Source organism: Sapajus apella, unplaced genomic scaffold (assembly GCF_009761245.1).
Source record: "Sapajus apella isolate SASKATOON/1434 unplaced genomic scaffold, GSC_monkey_1.0 scaffold57, whole genome shotgun sequence".
Taxonomy (NCBI): Eukaryota; Metazoa; Chordata; class Mammalia; order Primates; family Cebidae; genus Sapajus; species Sapajus apella.
Genome location: NW_022436997.1, coordinates 8,670,126 through 8,685,118, shown reverse-complemented (window position 1 = coordinate 8,685,118; position 14,993 = coordinate 8,670,126). Strand labels below are relative to the sequence as shown.

Here is a 14,993-nt window from a genome sequence, read left to right as displayed (position 1 = left end):
TAATTTACACTCCCACCAACAGTGTAAAAGCATTTCTGTTTCTCCACATCTTCTCCAGCATCTGTTGTCTCCAGGTTTTTTAAGGATCACCATTCTAACTAGCATGAGATGATATCTCAATATGGTTTTGATTTGCATTTCTCTAATGACCAGTGATTATGAGCATTTTTTCATATGTTTGTTGACCACATAAATGTCTTCTTTTGAAAAGTGTCTGTTCATATCTTTTGCCCACTTTTTGATGGGGTTGTTTGTTTTTTTTCTTGTATATTTGTTTTAGCTCTTTGTAGATTCTGGATATTAGCCCTTTGTCAGATGGGTAGCTTGCAAACATTTTTTTCCCATTCTGTTGGTTGCTGATTCACTATAATGATGGTTTCTTTTGCTGTGCAGAAGCTCTTAAGTTTAATTAGATCCCATTTGTCTATTTTGGTTTTGTTGCCATTGCTTTCGGTATTTTAGTCATGAAGTCCTTGCCTATGCCTATGCCCTGAATGGTATTGCCTAGGTTTTTCTTCTAGGGTTTTTAATAATGTTAGGTCTTATGTTTAAATTTTTAATTCATCTGGAGTTAATTTGTGTATAAGGTGTAAGGAAAAGGTCCAGTTTCATCTTTCTGAATATAGCTAGCCAGTTTTCCCAACAACATTTATTAAATAGGAAATCCTTTCCCCATTGCTTATTTTTGTCCAGTTTGTCAAAGGTCCGATGGTTATAGATGTGTGGCTTTACTTTCAAGGTCTCTGTTCTGTTATATTGGTTTATATCTCTGTTTTGGTGCCAGTATTATGCTATTTTTATGACTGTAGCCTTGTAGTATAGTTTTAAGTCAGGTAGTATGATGCCTCCAGTTTTGTTCTTTTTGCTTAGGATTGTCTTGGCTATGCAGGCTCTTTTTTGGTTGCATATGAAGTTTAAGGTGTTTTTTTTTCCAGTTCTGTGAAGAAGGTCAATGGTAGTTTGATAGGAATAGCACTGAATCTATAAATTATTTCAGGCAGTATGGCCATTTTCACGACATTGATTCTTCCTAATCATGAGCATGGTATGTTTTTCCATCTGTGTCCGTTTTTATTTCCTTGAGCAGTGGTTTGGAGTTCTGCTTGAAGAGGTCTTTCATATCCTTTGTTAGTTGTATTCCTAGGTATTTTATTCTCTTTGTAGCAATTGTGAATGGCAGCTCACTCATGATTTGCTCTCTGTTATCAGTGTATAGGAATGCTTGTGAGTATTGCACATTGATTTTGTATCCTGAGACTTTGCTGAAGTTGCTCATTATCTTAAGGAGGTTTTGGCTGAGACAATGGAGTCTTCTAAAATATACAATCATGTTGTCTGCAAATAGAGACAATTTGACTTCCTCTATTCCTAAATGAATACCCTTTATTTCTTTTTCTTGCCTGATTACTCTGGCTAGAACTTCCAATACTATGTTGAATAGGAATGGTGAGAGAGGGCACACTTGTCTAGTGCCAGTTTTCAAAGGGAATGCTTCCAGTTTTTGTCAACTCAGTATGATACTGGCTGTGGGTTTGTCATAAATAGCTTTTATTATTTTGAGATATGTTCCATAGATACCCAGTTTATTAAGAGTTTTTAGCGTAAAAGTCTGTTGAATTTTGTTGAAGGCCTTCTGTGCATCAATTGAGATAACCATGTGGTTTTTGTCTTTGGTTCTGTTTATGTGATGGATTTCGTTTATAGATTTGAGTATGTTGAACCAGCCTTGCATCCCCAAGATGAATCCTACTTGATTGTGATTGATACTCTTTTTGATGTGCTGTTTCATTCAGCTTGACAGTATTTTATTGAAGATTTTTGCATCGATGTTCATCATGGATATTGGCCTAAAATTTTCTTTTTTAGTTGTATCTCTGTCAGATTTTCACATTAGGATGATGTTGGTCTCATAAAATGAGTTATGGTGGATTCCCTCTTTTTGTATTGTTTGGAATAATTTCAGAAGGAATGGTAATAATTCCTCTTTGTATGTCTGGTAGAATTCAGCTGTGAACCCATCTAGACCTGGACATTTCTTGGTTGGTGGCTATTAATTGCTGCCTGTACTTCAGACCTTGTTATTGGCCTATTCAGGGATTCACCTTCTTCCTGGTTAATCTTGAGAGGGTGTAAGTGTCCAGGAATTTATCCATTTCTTCTAGATTTACTGGTTTATGTACACAGAGTTGTTTATAGTAATCTCTGATAGTAGTTTTTATTTCTGTGGAATTGCTGGCAATATCCCCTTTATCATTTTTTATTGCATCTATTCAATTATTCTCTCTTTTCTTTTGTATTAGTCTGGCTAGTGGCCTATGTATTTTGGTGATCTTTTCAAAAAACCAGCTCCTGGATTTATTGATTTTTTGAAATGTTTTTTTGTGTCTCTATCTCCTTCAGTTCTGCTCTTATCTTAGTTATTTCTTGTCTTCTGCTAGGTTTTGAATTTGTTTGATCTTGCTCCTCTAGCTTTTTTAATTATGATAATAGGGTGTTAATTTTAGATCTTTCCTCACTTCTCATATGGGCATTTAGTGCTATAAATTTCCCTCTAGATACTGCTTTAAATGTGTCTCAGAGATTCTGGTACATTGTGCCTTTGTTCTCATTGGTTTCAAAGAACATCTTTATTACTGCCTTCGTTTCATTATTTATCCAGTAGTCATTCCAAAGCAGTTTGTTCAGTTTCCATGTAGTTGTGCAGTTTTAAGTGTGTTTCTTAATCCTGAGTTCTAATTTGATTGCACTGTGGTCTGAGAGACTGTTAGGATTTCTATTCTTTTGCATTTGCTGAGGAGTGATTTGCTTCCAATTGTGTGGTCAATTTTAGGGTAAGTGCGACGTGGTGTTGAGAAGTATGTATATTCTGTGGATTTGGGGTGGAGAGTTCTGTAGATGTCTATTAGGTCCACTTGGTCTAGATCTAAGTTCAAGTCCTGGATATCCTTGTTAATCTTCTGTCTTGTTGATCTGTCTAATATTGACAGTGGAGTGTTAAAGTCTTCCACTATTATTATGTGGGAGTCTAAGTCTCTTTGTAGGTCGTTAGTAACTTGATTTGTGTATCTGGGTTCTCCTGTATTGGATGTGTATATATTTAGGAGAGTTAGCTCTTCTTGCATTGATCCTTTTACCATTATGTAATGCCCTTCTTTGTCTCTTTCTTTGTCTTCTTTGTTGATTTAAAGTCCATTTTATCAGACTAGGATTGAAAACCTGCTCTTTTTTTTTTTTTTTTTTTTTTTTTTTGCTCTCCATTTGCTTGGTAAATCTTCCTCTATCCCTTTATTTTGAGCCTGTGTGTGTCTTTGCAGATGAAATGGGTCTCCTGAATACAGCATACTGATGGATCTTCACTTTTTATCCAATTTGCCAGTCTGTGTCTTTTGATTGGGGCATTTAGCCCATTTATATTAAAGGTTAATATTATTTTGTGTGACTCTGATCCTGCCATTTTGATACTAGCTGGTTGTTTTGCCCATTAGTTGACATGGTTTCTTCATTGTGTCAATGGTCTTTACCATTTGGTACATTTTTGCAGTGGCTGGTACTGGTTGATCCTTTCCATGTTTTGTGCTTCCTTCAGGAGATCTTGCAAGGCAAGCCTGATGGTGACATAATCTCTCAGCAATTGCTTGTTTGTAAAGGATTTTATTTCTCCTTCACTTATGAAGCTTAGTTTGGCTGGACATGAAACTCTAGGTTGAAAGTTCTTTTCTTTAAGGATGTTGAATATTGGTCCCCACTCTCTTCTGGCTTTTAGGGGTTCTGCTGGGAGATTCACTGTGAGTCTGATGGGCTTCTCTTTGTGGGTAACCCAACCATTGTTTCTGGTTGCTCTTAGCATTTATTCCTTCATCCAACCCTGGTGAATCTGACCATTATGTGCCTTGGGGTTGCTCTTCCTGAGGAATATCTTTGTGGTGGTAGTCTCTGTGTTTCCTGGACTTGAATGTTGGCCTGCCTTGATAGGTTGGGGAGGTTCTTTTGGATAATATCCTGAAGAGTTTTTTCCCGCTTGGATTAATTCTCCCTGCCCTCTTCAGGTACACCGATTTAATGTAGGTTAGGTCTTTTCACATAATCCCATATTTCTTGGAGGCTTTATTCGTTTCTTTTTAGTCTTTTGTCCTCTAATCTTGCCTTCTAGTTTTATTTCATTGAGTTGGTCTTCAATCTCTGATATCCTTTCTTCTGCTTGATCGATTCAGCTATTGAATCTTGTTTATGCTTCGTGAAGTTGTTGTGCTGTGTTTTTTAGCTCCCTCAAGTCGATTATGTTCTTATCTAAGCTAGTTGTTCTACTTAGTATTTCATCTCACCTTTTTTTAAGGTTCTTAGTTTCTTTGCATTGGGTTAGAACATGTTCCTTTAGCTCAGAGAAGTTTGTGATTACCCACCTTCTGAAGTCTGCTTCTGTCAATTCATCAAACTCATTCTCTTTCCAGTTTTGTTCCCTTGCTGGTGAGGAGTTGTGACCCCTTGAAGGAGGAGAGGTGTTCTTGATTTTGCTGATTTCATCCTTTTTGTGCTGGTTTCTTCCCATCTTTGTGGATTTATCTACCTTTGGTTTTTGAAGTTGGTGACTTTCAGATGAGGTCTGAGTAGACGTCCTTTCTGTTGTTGTTGCAGCTATTTCTTTCTGTTTTTTACGTTTTCCTTCTAACAGGTCTCTCTGCTGCAGGACTGCTGGAGGTTCACTCCTAACCCTGTTTTCCTGGGAATTACCCACGGGGGCTGCAGAATAGAAAGGGTTGCTGCCTGTTTCTTCTTCTGGTATCTTTGTCCCAGAAGGTACTCACCAGATGTCAGCCAGAGCTGTCCTTTATGAGGTGCCTTTTTGGATATATGGGGGTCAGGGAGCCACTTGAGAAGGCAGTCTGTCTCTTATTAGAGCTCAAGTGCTATGCTGGGAGCGCCATTGTTCCATTTAGAGCTGCTGGGCAGGAACATTTAAGTTTGTTACAGCGGAACTCACAACTGCCTCTTTTCCCGGGTGCTCTCTCCCAGGAAGGTGGGGTTTTATTTGAGTTCCTGACATGCTGCTGCCATTTTTCAGAGATGCCTGCCCAGCAAGGAAGGAGTCTACTTACAGTCTGCCTGCAGAGGATTCACTGAGCTCTGTCCAGCTGCTGTGTAAATATCCTTGTGGTTTTGTTTACACAGGTAAGGTTAGAACTGTCTTGGTAATGGCGGACTGCCTCGGTAATAGCGGATGCCCTCCTCCCCATGGAGCTTGACCAGCCCGAGTCAAGCTTAAACTGCTGTGCTGGCTGTGATATTCTCAAGCCAGTGTGTTTCAGATTGTTGGTCTTGTTGGGGAGGGATTCACTGAGCCAGATCACCTGGCTCCCCGCCTTCAGCCCCCTCTTTTTCAGGGGAATGTGTGGCTCTGTTTTGCAGTCATTTCAGGCACCAGTTAAAAAGCTACCCAGATTTGTGCAGGTTATTGTGCTGGAAACCCAAGGCACTTGTCCACCAGCAGGAGTCTCCTGGTATCTGGGCTGTAAAGGCTGTGGGAGAAGTGCAGTATTTGAACCAGAGTGCTGGAGTGGCTGTAAAAGCCCCCATGGCCTCTCTTGGGTAGGACACGGGGTCCTCTGGTCCGCTGCACTTCTCAGGTGAGGCAGCACCGCACCCTGCCTTGGCTTACCCTCCTTGGGCTATACTCACTGTCCAACAAGTCCCATTGAGATGCACCTGGTACCTCGGTTGGACGTGCAGTGATCACTTGTCCTCTGCGTCACTCTCACTGAGAGCTGTACTCCCGAGCTGTTCCTATTTGGCCATCTTGGTGGAGCTCTCCTTAATTTCTTTAATTCTTGTAACATACCCATAAGTTATACCCATGAGTAAGTTGCTCATTTTATAAGTGGGAGGCCAAGGCCCAGAAAGGTTAATAAGTTTATCCAAAGTCACACAGCAAGTAAGTGTCAGAGCTGGGATTCAAACCTAGATGTTCTGACTCTGAAGTCTGTGCATTTAACCATTGTTCCTTTCACAGCAGAAAAGATTTGTATCCTCTGGATTAATTGTCTTAAATTCTCAACAGGGGTATTTTTGTAAATTTTCACTAGTTTAGGAGTACCTAATTTGGGAATTAACCATCACCCTATTTATTATTTTAAATACTGACAGCTTTCCTTTTTTCAACAAACTTGCTCTTGAATAAACCCTTTCCTATAATGGGGCTTGGACACCCATAAACCTGCACTGATTGTGGAGGGCTGTGCATTAGAAATGCTGGGTATGCTTTGGAGGCCATAGAAAATATGTAGTCTGTCATACCTGAATTAATCCCTCCATTCTCTGTACCCATGGGAAAAGCCCCAAACTGATTGCTATTTTGTATTTTTGGCTGTTTGATATTGTCAGGCTATTCCCAAATCAAAATCTCTAGTGGGTCTTCACCTCTAGCTGCACTGAGTCTAAACTTTGACAAGATGTCAAGACCTTTCATTATCCCACTATTCCCTACGCAGTCCATCTGCATGGTATGGGCTAGCATCCTTACTTCCCATTCTATCCTCCATACATCCAGGTATTCCACCTGTGTTTGTAAGGCACAGCACAAGTTCAGTTCCTGTGTGTATTTCCCCCATCATTGAAATCTTCAGGTTACTTTTCTGAACTCCTTTAGCACGTGTTTTCTGCCATCCAACTCCACTCATGAGGACAGAATCTTATATTTTGTGTTTTTAAAAAAATATGTTTTATACACATCATCTCAACTAGACTGGATAAGTCTTGAACAGGACTGTGTCTTTTCTTGCAATTCTAGCCTCCACGTTAGGCACAGGACAGGCACTCAATCAAGAAGTTGACCCCTTGGTCATTCATTTATCATCCACCTTCACTCTTCTTTTACCATGAAGGGGGCCATGCCTTTGTGCCCTCACTTCAATGGATGCTTCACTACAGCACTAAGTCCTCCAGTTACGGACTTGTAGCTCTATTGGTGGTCAGCTGCAGGCCACCAATTAACAGTCTCCCAAGAAAATATAGTTTCTGAAAAATGTGAAACAGGGCGTCATATCCAGTCAACATGATGCAATTGCTTATTTTGGAGAGAGGATAAAAACTTGAAACATTCATGCTGCTCTTGTGAAAAACATAGTAACAAGCACCAATAGCTTGGTCTTGGTGTGGGTTGTATTGGGTGATAGTGTCAGGGATGGGTGGCCATGTGTCTTCAGGGTAAGGTAGGTTCAGGTGTCTGCTAGGTTTCTAGCACAGAAGTAATAAGTGTGAGAAGTGATATATTTTTTAAAAAAAACTAGTTTTGCACTGCAGTGTTTATTTTCCTTGATGATGATGATGATATTCAGTGTTCATAGTATTTTGACCTTTTTCAGGCTTTCATATATAGTGTCTCACAATATACATGTAATATACACAAAACAGGCAGAATCAACCCAGTTCCACAAAACTATTGGAGTCCCAAGCAGTTAAAGAGATTTGCTTAAGTAAATGCTAAGACCTAATTAAATTAAGACTTCCTAACTGCCCTTTAAATCATTTTGATTTTAAATGTCACCTGATTCAATGGGAGAAAACCCTGACTGCTACAATACACCTGAGTTTATAACATAAGAATAAAATAGTCATAAAATATTTAGTATGAAGCTAGACTTTGCTTGTCCTCAACAGCAACTGATCAACTAGTAAACATTAAAAATTATTGAATGTCTTATGTGCTCGGCATGAAGAAGAACTTAGTATAAGCGTCTTAATAGCATTTATTTCATTTTAAAAATCAAATGAAAAATTTAAGGGATATTCTAAAAAAAAGTTACAAAGCAAAATGGGCAGTATTTTTCCACTATGGTTTTTATGACTTTTTTTTTTTTTTGTAAATTATGAGTGTATTTACAGTATTGCCCAGTTTTATGTTGCATTTTTTTCATGGGTGGTAGAGCTCGTATATCTTCTGGATAACCTGGTCCATTAGTTGTTCTAACTCCATATTGGCATCTTTCAGGAAAAAATCAGTTTTGCTATAGCTGGTGGCCATCTCTGACCCTGCTTAGTTACAACTGACCTGTCACTACCCATATCCCACAGTAACATTCTTGTTGATAAACAGTCCTTGTTAATAAGTTTTGACCTATTGTTAGTATCAACAGATACACCATTTACTTTACTAGTTATTCATGTCATGCTTAATTAATTCCAACCTCTGAAGATTTCCTGAATTCTAAATACTTTGCTTTTGGACAAATCCAGTGAGATGAGTTAGGCCTCTCTCTGTTTCCCTGAGGGACAATCACTGAGTCTCTCAACTATCCTCCTGGGAAGCTGATTTTCCTGTAAATCTGTGGGAGAGTATTTGTGCTAACAACTAGAACTGGGAAGACATTACCTACTTTATTTTCAGAAAGTAGTTCATGTTATTAGAGCTGATGCTGACAATAGCCAAGGTAACCTGCCACACTTTGATTAGGAGAACTTGGAAAATTTCTTCTCAGAAAAGTTTTATGCAAGATAAAATAGTTGTTAAAATGAAGCAAAGGAAGCATGCTTTGTGTTTTATTCCTGATGGACTGGCATTTCCCCATGAAGGTCTCAGCATGCATGTGGAAGAGCTAACATTGTTACCATGGGACCATGACATGTAATGGTTAATTTTCACTATATGTGTGTGTCCTCTGTCTTTTCTTTCTTTCTCTCTCTCCCTTTCATAGATAATGTGTTTGGAATATTGGGAAAATATTATTTTAAAAAAGTCATCTTGAAGAAAGAGCAATTGATGCCTAGGACTACACATTATGAAAAAGACACAGCTGATGCATTTTAGGATATTAAGGATTGAGAGATTTTGTAGAGAGGCTGGGCCATATATCTCTACAAGATCAGTTTCCCCTTGTTCATTTCAGCCCACTTGTATATGCTCAGCTCTGCACAAAGAACTATGGAGCTATGATGAACATGGTGGCTCACACCTGTAATCCTAGCACTTTGGGAGGCTGAGGTGGGCAGATCACTTGAGGTCAGGAGTTTGAGACCAGCCTGGCCAACATGGTGAAACCCCATCTCTACTAAAAATACAGGAAAATTAGCTGGTTGCTGTGGCACATGCCTGTAATCCCAGCTACTTGGGAGGCTGAGGCATGAGAATTGCAATGAGCCGAGATCACGCCACTGCACTCTGGCCTGGGTGACAGAGTGAGACTTCATCTCAAAATAAATAAAAAAGGACTATATGGCTAATTAAAAACAAAAAAAAGATGAAGTCCCCTCATTCATGGCAAACTTCTAGAGAGAAGACAGACACACTGTGAAGATGGTGGTGCATTGAACAATATCAGCAAATTTCAACATTGTGGAGAAGCCAGGAACAGGCCAAACTGGCTGTGTTGTAGTTAATTTTGTTCCAGCATAATCTTGCGACTGCTTGCCCAACTTGTACTTTGTTATCCTTTGATCCATTCATGTATTACTCATTGAGCTTTTATGGCACAATCCCCAAAACCAAGACTTCAAACGTGAACATGTTAAAAGGGTCTATGTTTTCCCTGAGATCCCATCAGCTCATGGCTCTCACTGCATTTTTACTGGCCAGGGTAGACTGGAATTCTTCCGTCTGGAAGGTGATACTCCAGAGAAACTCCTGAGAGCAGTCAGATGACAACTCTGCAATCCAGTAGCTTTCCCCTCAGAACTAAGAACAATTTCTCTTTGATACATTTTTCAACACTGGGCATTTGCTGATGCCTTAGAGAATATATGAAAAACAAGACAAAACATGGTATATTAGGAGGTTCACAAAACCTTGGAAATTCCTGGACCTTTACAAAAGTGCTCCAGCCAGAAGGGCTTTCTTAACATCCCCAGCATATCTCTTATGCATTTACTTTCCTGAGAAAGAAAGAAACTCTCTGCTAGAGGCAGGGAACTAATATACTTGTAGGAACAAGGACTAATCTTACAGAACACAGTAATTCAAGGGAAGAACATTTGCTATTGGAATTATATTCCACTGGATTTGACAGACTTACTAACTCCTTCTATGTTCAGTGGGTAGGCAGAAGACTTAAAAGGAATGAAATTACCTCTCTTTTAAAGAACTTTTAGGAACACTGGATACAAATAATCTTAAATTTCTTTAAGGCAAGGAATAGCATCTAAAAGAGAGTTTGGCACATAGTGTGTTCCATAAACATTTTTGGATCAAATAAGACAGAATATGTTAAGTGTTAGAAGTATGGTCTGAACAAACATTTCTGGTTATTCAGAGAAAGAAGACATCATGTTTCATTGGAAGGGGCAGTGAGAGTTTCACCAAGGAGGAACCTTCTGTGGTTCATGGTAAAGAATAGAATGGAGGAAAGTAGAGATGAGAGGGAAGGGTGTTTTATAAGCAGGGATGACGTGAGCAATGGAGAGCAGCCTAGAGCTTGTCAAACACAAGAACAAGTACAGACTACAAAGACAGGCCAGGCCCTACTGTGGAGTGTTTGCAGTGCCAGATGGAGCAAATGCCTAGACGAAGGTGAAGATGGCAGGTGAGGCCATGCTTTTCCTTTTGCCTTTCTTCATTATTGGCAAAGCTAGAGAAGATCATATGAGACACAGTTTTAATGGATCTCTTGGTATTAGTACCAAGGCCTTCCTTCTTGATTTCTAGAGTAGCCATTATACATTTTTTTCAGTCTCTCTCATATCCCTATGCCTATTCATTATCTCATATGATTACATTGCCCCCTCTGTGTTTCCCTTTCTGGCTGTCTCCCTGTCCCCAAGTTTTAGTGTGATGGAAAATAAAATAGCAAGGTGACATGGCATGGAAAGGATGGTACACATCTGTGCTGCATAATACTTGAAAGAAATGTTAAGGAGTTTTGATATGTTGATGGTCAGATTTTCTCAATGTTTTTCAGAAAAAATATGGAACATTAGGCAAATGCTGACTTAGTAAATTTAAAAAAAAAAGCACATCCCAGCCTCATTCTGCATTTCCTGGGAGGCAATCCTGTCATTTTATGCCACAGGATAAATCTCAATGTCTTAAATCTTCATAACTAATTTTTGCCAATTCTTAAGGGGTGGAAGAAGACAAATAAAAGGAAGGATTTGTCAGCTTTGGTGGCCACATCTGGGGTAGACAGTGTAGCCCAGACACATGTGAAATCCATAAAATTTCTCTTAACCTTGCAGGCATCCCATTGTCAGTGAGCCCTCCCACATCAGTTACTGGGATGCAGTAATAAGCCATGCCCTATCATTGTTTCTAATGTTCCATCTTTCTTCCAATCTGGTTCCTTCTCCATCTATTTCAGGTTTCCAGAACCAAAGACTCTCACCTTCCTAGTTCTGTTTCTCTTTTATAAAACCTGCTGTTACATTCTTTTGTCACTTCAAAGTAAACATGGTCGATGTCAGTTTAGCGTGATATATCCCAAGAATACATGGCTTTTAGCCCAAACCGAAGCCTTAAAGAAAAATCTCCTTGATGAATTTAACACTGCTTTCTCGGGTCCTTCCTAGTGCCCAGAGGATTGAGCAGCTTTATCTCTTAGCTGTATACTGGCAAAAAGCTCTTGGAAGCCTTCACACTTTACAACAAAAGTTTTTCTAAAACCATTAGCCAATCCTGATTAGTCAAGATTTTGTGTTTTAGTCTTACTGAACCATTTTTCTCCCTGATTCACACCTTTAGAATAACTCCCACTTGCCTACTTCCAGCTGTCATCAGTAACACTCATCAATGATAGGCTAAAAAATCACCAAGTTCCTTTGCTCTTGACTGAGATCATTTTCTTTCTTTTATTGTTTTTAGATAGTGGTTATTATATTTCTTAAAGGTTCTGAATCAAAATATCTTTTTTATATTACTGAAAATGACAAATTCAATGAGTTGAATTTGTTTTAACAAAGTTACTTGCTTTTGTTTCTTAGTTCTGTCCTTCATCAACTGCTAACACAAAGAAAGAACACAAAAGTCCACATTTTAGCTTTAGAATATCTATAGCAGAATAGGCAAGACTGGTTGGTGGACACCATACCAGATAAATAATTTGACCCAGCACTTTGGTATTTGTATCATTCAGGGTTCTCTAGAGGGACAGAACTAATGGGATATATATACATGTATATATATAGGAGTTCAAGGAGAGCCAGTCGGAGTTCCAAAACTGAAGAACTTGGGGTCTGATATTTGAGGGCAGGAAGCATCCAGACAGAACAAAAATGTAGGCTTGGAGACTAGGCCAATCTCTCTTGTCATATTTTTCTGCCTGCTTATAATCTATCCCCACTTACAACTGATTAGATTGTGCCCATGAGATTAAGGGTGGGTCTACCTTCCCCAGCCCACTGACTCAAATGTTAATCTCCTTTGGCAACACCCTCAAAGACACACCCAGGATCAATACTTTGTATCTTTCAATTCAATCAGGTTGAAACTCAGTATTAACCATCACCATATTTACTCTTTTTCCGAAAGTGAGTTGACATCCAGATGGGCTCTAATTCAAGAGATAGCCAGAGGGAGACCCAAATACCCCAAAACAATGGGATTACACATTGTCTTGAACAGATGGCACAGTCTGAGACCCAGGATTTCCTAAAATGCAACCCAAAAAATTTTGTCTTAGCGCAAATGTGTTAAATATTAACATTATTATAGATAATAGTCATCAAAACCTAACTTCAGCATTGACACGATGTGGAACAATTAGAGCCCCTTTGAATGTCTGATGCTTAAGTGAAAGTATGCAAAGTGGTCCTTTGAGGGTATAGCACCAAGCCTAGGAAAGTAAATTCCTTCAGCAAAATGTTAGCCTTGTGTGGTCCCCATTTCCTTCTAATGTACAGTCACTCCTGAATGGAGCAGTGGGAGTTCAGAAAAGGTAAGGTACAGATAGAGTCCGGCAGCCTTCTCATTGGTTTGTACAAAGGTAACTTAGGTCTGACTCAGTTAGGCAAACATGCTATTTATTAATCTGCAAGGAAGTGTTCACATACCTGCCTCTACATCATTTCTCATGCTGATCCTCTGCCCTTTCACCATTTTTCCATCACATCCATTGAGTTAAACCCTCTCTGGCCTTTAGATATCCTCAAGAGACCCTTCCAAAATATCTGAAAATTTGATGCTCTAATATTAACTTTTGTTTCACTGACTATCCATCATATTACCTGGGAAGTTTTTTTTTTGGCTGCATTATTTGGTATATTTCACATGTATATTTTTATCTACATAAATTGATTTCTGGGCTCAAGAATTCAAACAAACTCACACATTTTTCTTTGTCTTGGATCCTTCCTTTCATCACATGGCATATGACTTAGCATATATATGTATGTGTGCATATTTACACAAATTACAGAATATATACATATATTACTTATATCTGTATCTACACAGATAAAGATGCATAATATATTTTCTTCAATAACCAGTAGGAGTGCATTACAGGGAAGTAGACTAACACTCAGTATGAAACTAGCAATTACAATGGTTCAATAATGAAAAATTGCTTTCCTTTTCAGGCTTTGGTACATTCTATTCATCCATCCACCATGAGGCTGAGTTTCCTCAGAGGTGACGTGATGTGATCGCCTGAAGAAAATGCATCTTCTCTTTTCCTGCACAGAGCTTCTTCCTCTTAACAAGGTGTGAGGTGTGCTGGAAACCTAGGAGATAACCTCATAATTCCCTTTGCTGCTTTGTAAAGTCTACTGCCTGCAACAAAAGGTAAGCAGACTGTTTTTTTTTTTTTTTGTTTCATTTTCTCTCATTATCCTTACTGCCCTTTGATAACTTTTAATCCTTTAGATCCCAAGCAAAAGTTACCATGTCCCATCTTTCTTAGTCTGTATTCAGCTTTGTTCCAGGGCCCCCAAGTTCAACCATATCTAGTGCAGAAAAGAAAAGTTAATAAAATATTCCATAAATATTCATCATTAGTTCTTACAAATATTTTTTTCTTACAGAAAATTCCTCTTACATCCTCAGTTCTTGAATGTCCACACACAGAGAATGTTGGAAGAGGTCTGTTTTGTGCCAACTCTTATCTAAGTTGTTGAGAATTTTAGTAGCTACAAAGATTCTTATTACTCCCCTTATTGACCATCTGTTAGTGTTGCCAGGAAATCACTAAGATAAAGATTTTGGAGAGGAGTAAAGATGATTTTGAGAATGAACACCATTAATGACATATTGTTATACATTTCACTAGAAGTGTTAAAGTATATGTTTATGTTTTTTTTTGTTTTTTTTTTGTAATTTTGATAGAGGAGAGGGACTGATACATTGGTAGGAAGGTTAGAAGGAATGCAAATTTTTAGTCTCTGAAGAAATCATGTATATGGTCACTCTATCGAATATTTGAAATTAACATCAATATGAAGGAACTTCCAAAAGTTCATGGAAAATGCATATTAGGAAAAAATATGCATGAATTCCAAAATGTTTTTGCACAAAAATCAACTCGTACTGACTTGTTATAATATCACTGAACAGGATCTAGTTTGAGGAACTAAGAAAGATAAGACATAAGTTTTAAAAAGTTCCTATGAGGACAAGATGAATTCTGCTAAATTAAAGCAAGATCAAACATCAAATTTATGGTAAAGCTTGATTGGGAGAATGGTGAATCATTGATGCTTTATGAAAAGTTTATGGGGATAATGCCTCAAAAAATCAGCCATTTGCCAATGTATAACTCATTTTAAGAAGGGAAGAGATGCTGTTGAAGATGAAGCCCACAGTAGTAGATCATCCACATCAATTTGCAGAGAAAAATTAATCTTGTTTATACCCTTTTAAAGAGGACCAATAATTAACAACATAAACAATAGCCGATACCATAGACATCTCAATTAGTTAAGTCTACACAATTCTGACTGAAAAAGTATAGTTTAACAAACTTTCCATTCTATGGGTGCCAAAAGAAGCCGTGATTAACAACACGAAAAGTAGCCAGAACCATAGACATGTCAATTAGTTAAGCTTATACAATTCTGACTGAAGAATTAAAGTTTGTTAA

General features: G+C 38.4%; 1 long non-coding RNA gene across 1 annotated transcript; it reads right to left on the bottom strand.

Moving 5' to 3' along the window:
* Positions 1 to 1,060: 1,060 nt before the first annotated feature.
* LOC116528157 lies at positions 1,061 to 8,120 on the bottom strand. The gene is made up of 3 exons (XR_004258889.1): positions 8,108 to 8,120; positions 3,217 to 3,221; positions 1,061 to 1,199 (listed from the first exon to the last, which is right to left on the bottom strand). It is a non-coding gene; the product is annotated as an uncharacterized LOC116528157 (long non-coding RNA).
* Positions 8,121 to 14,993: the final 6,873 nt, after the last annotated feature.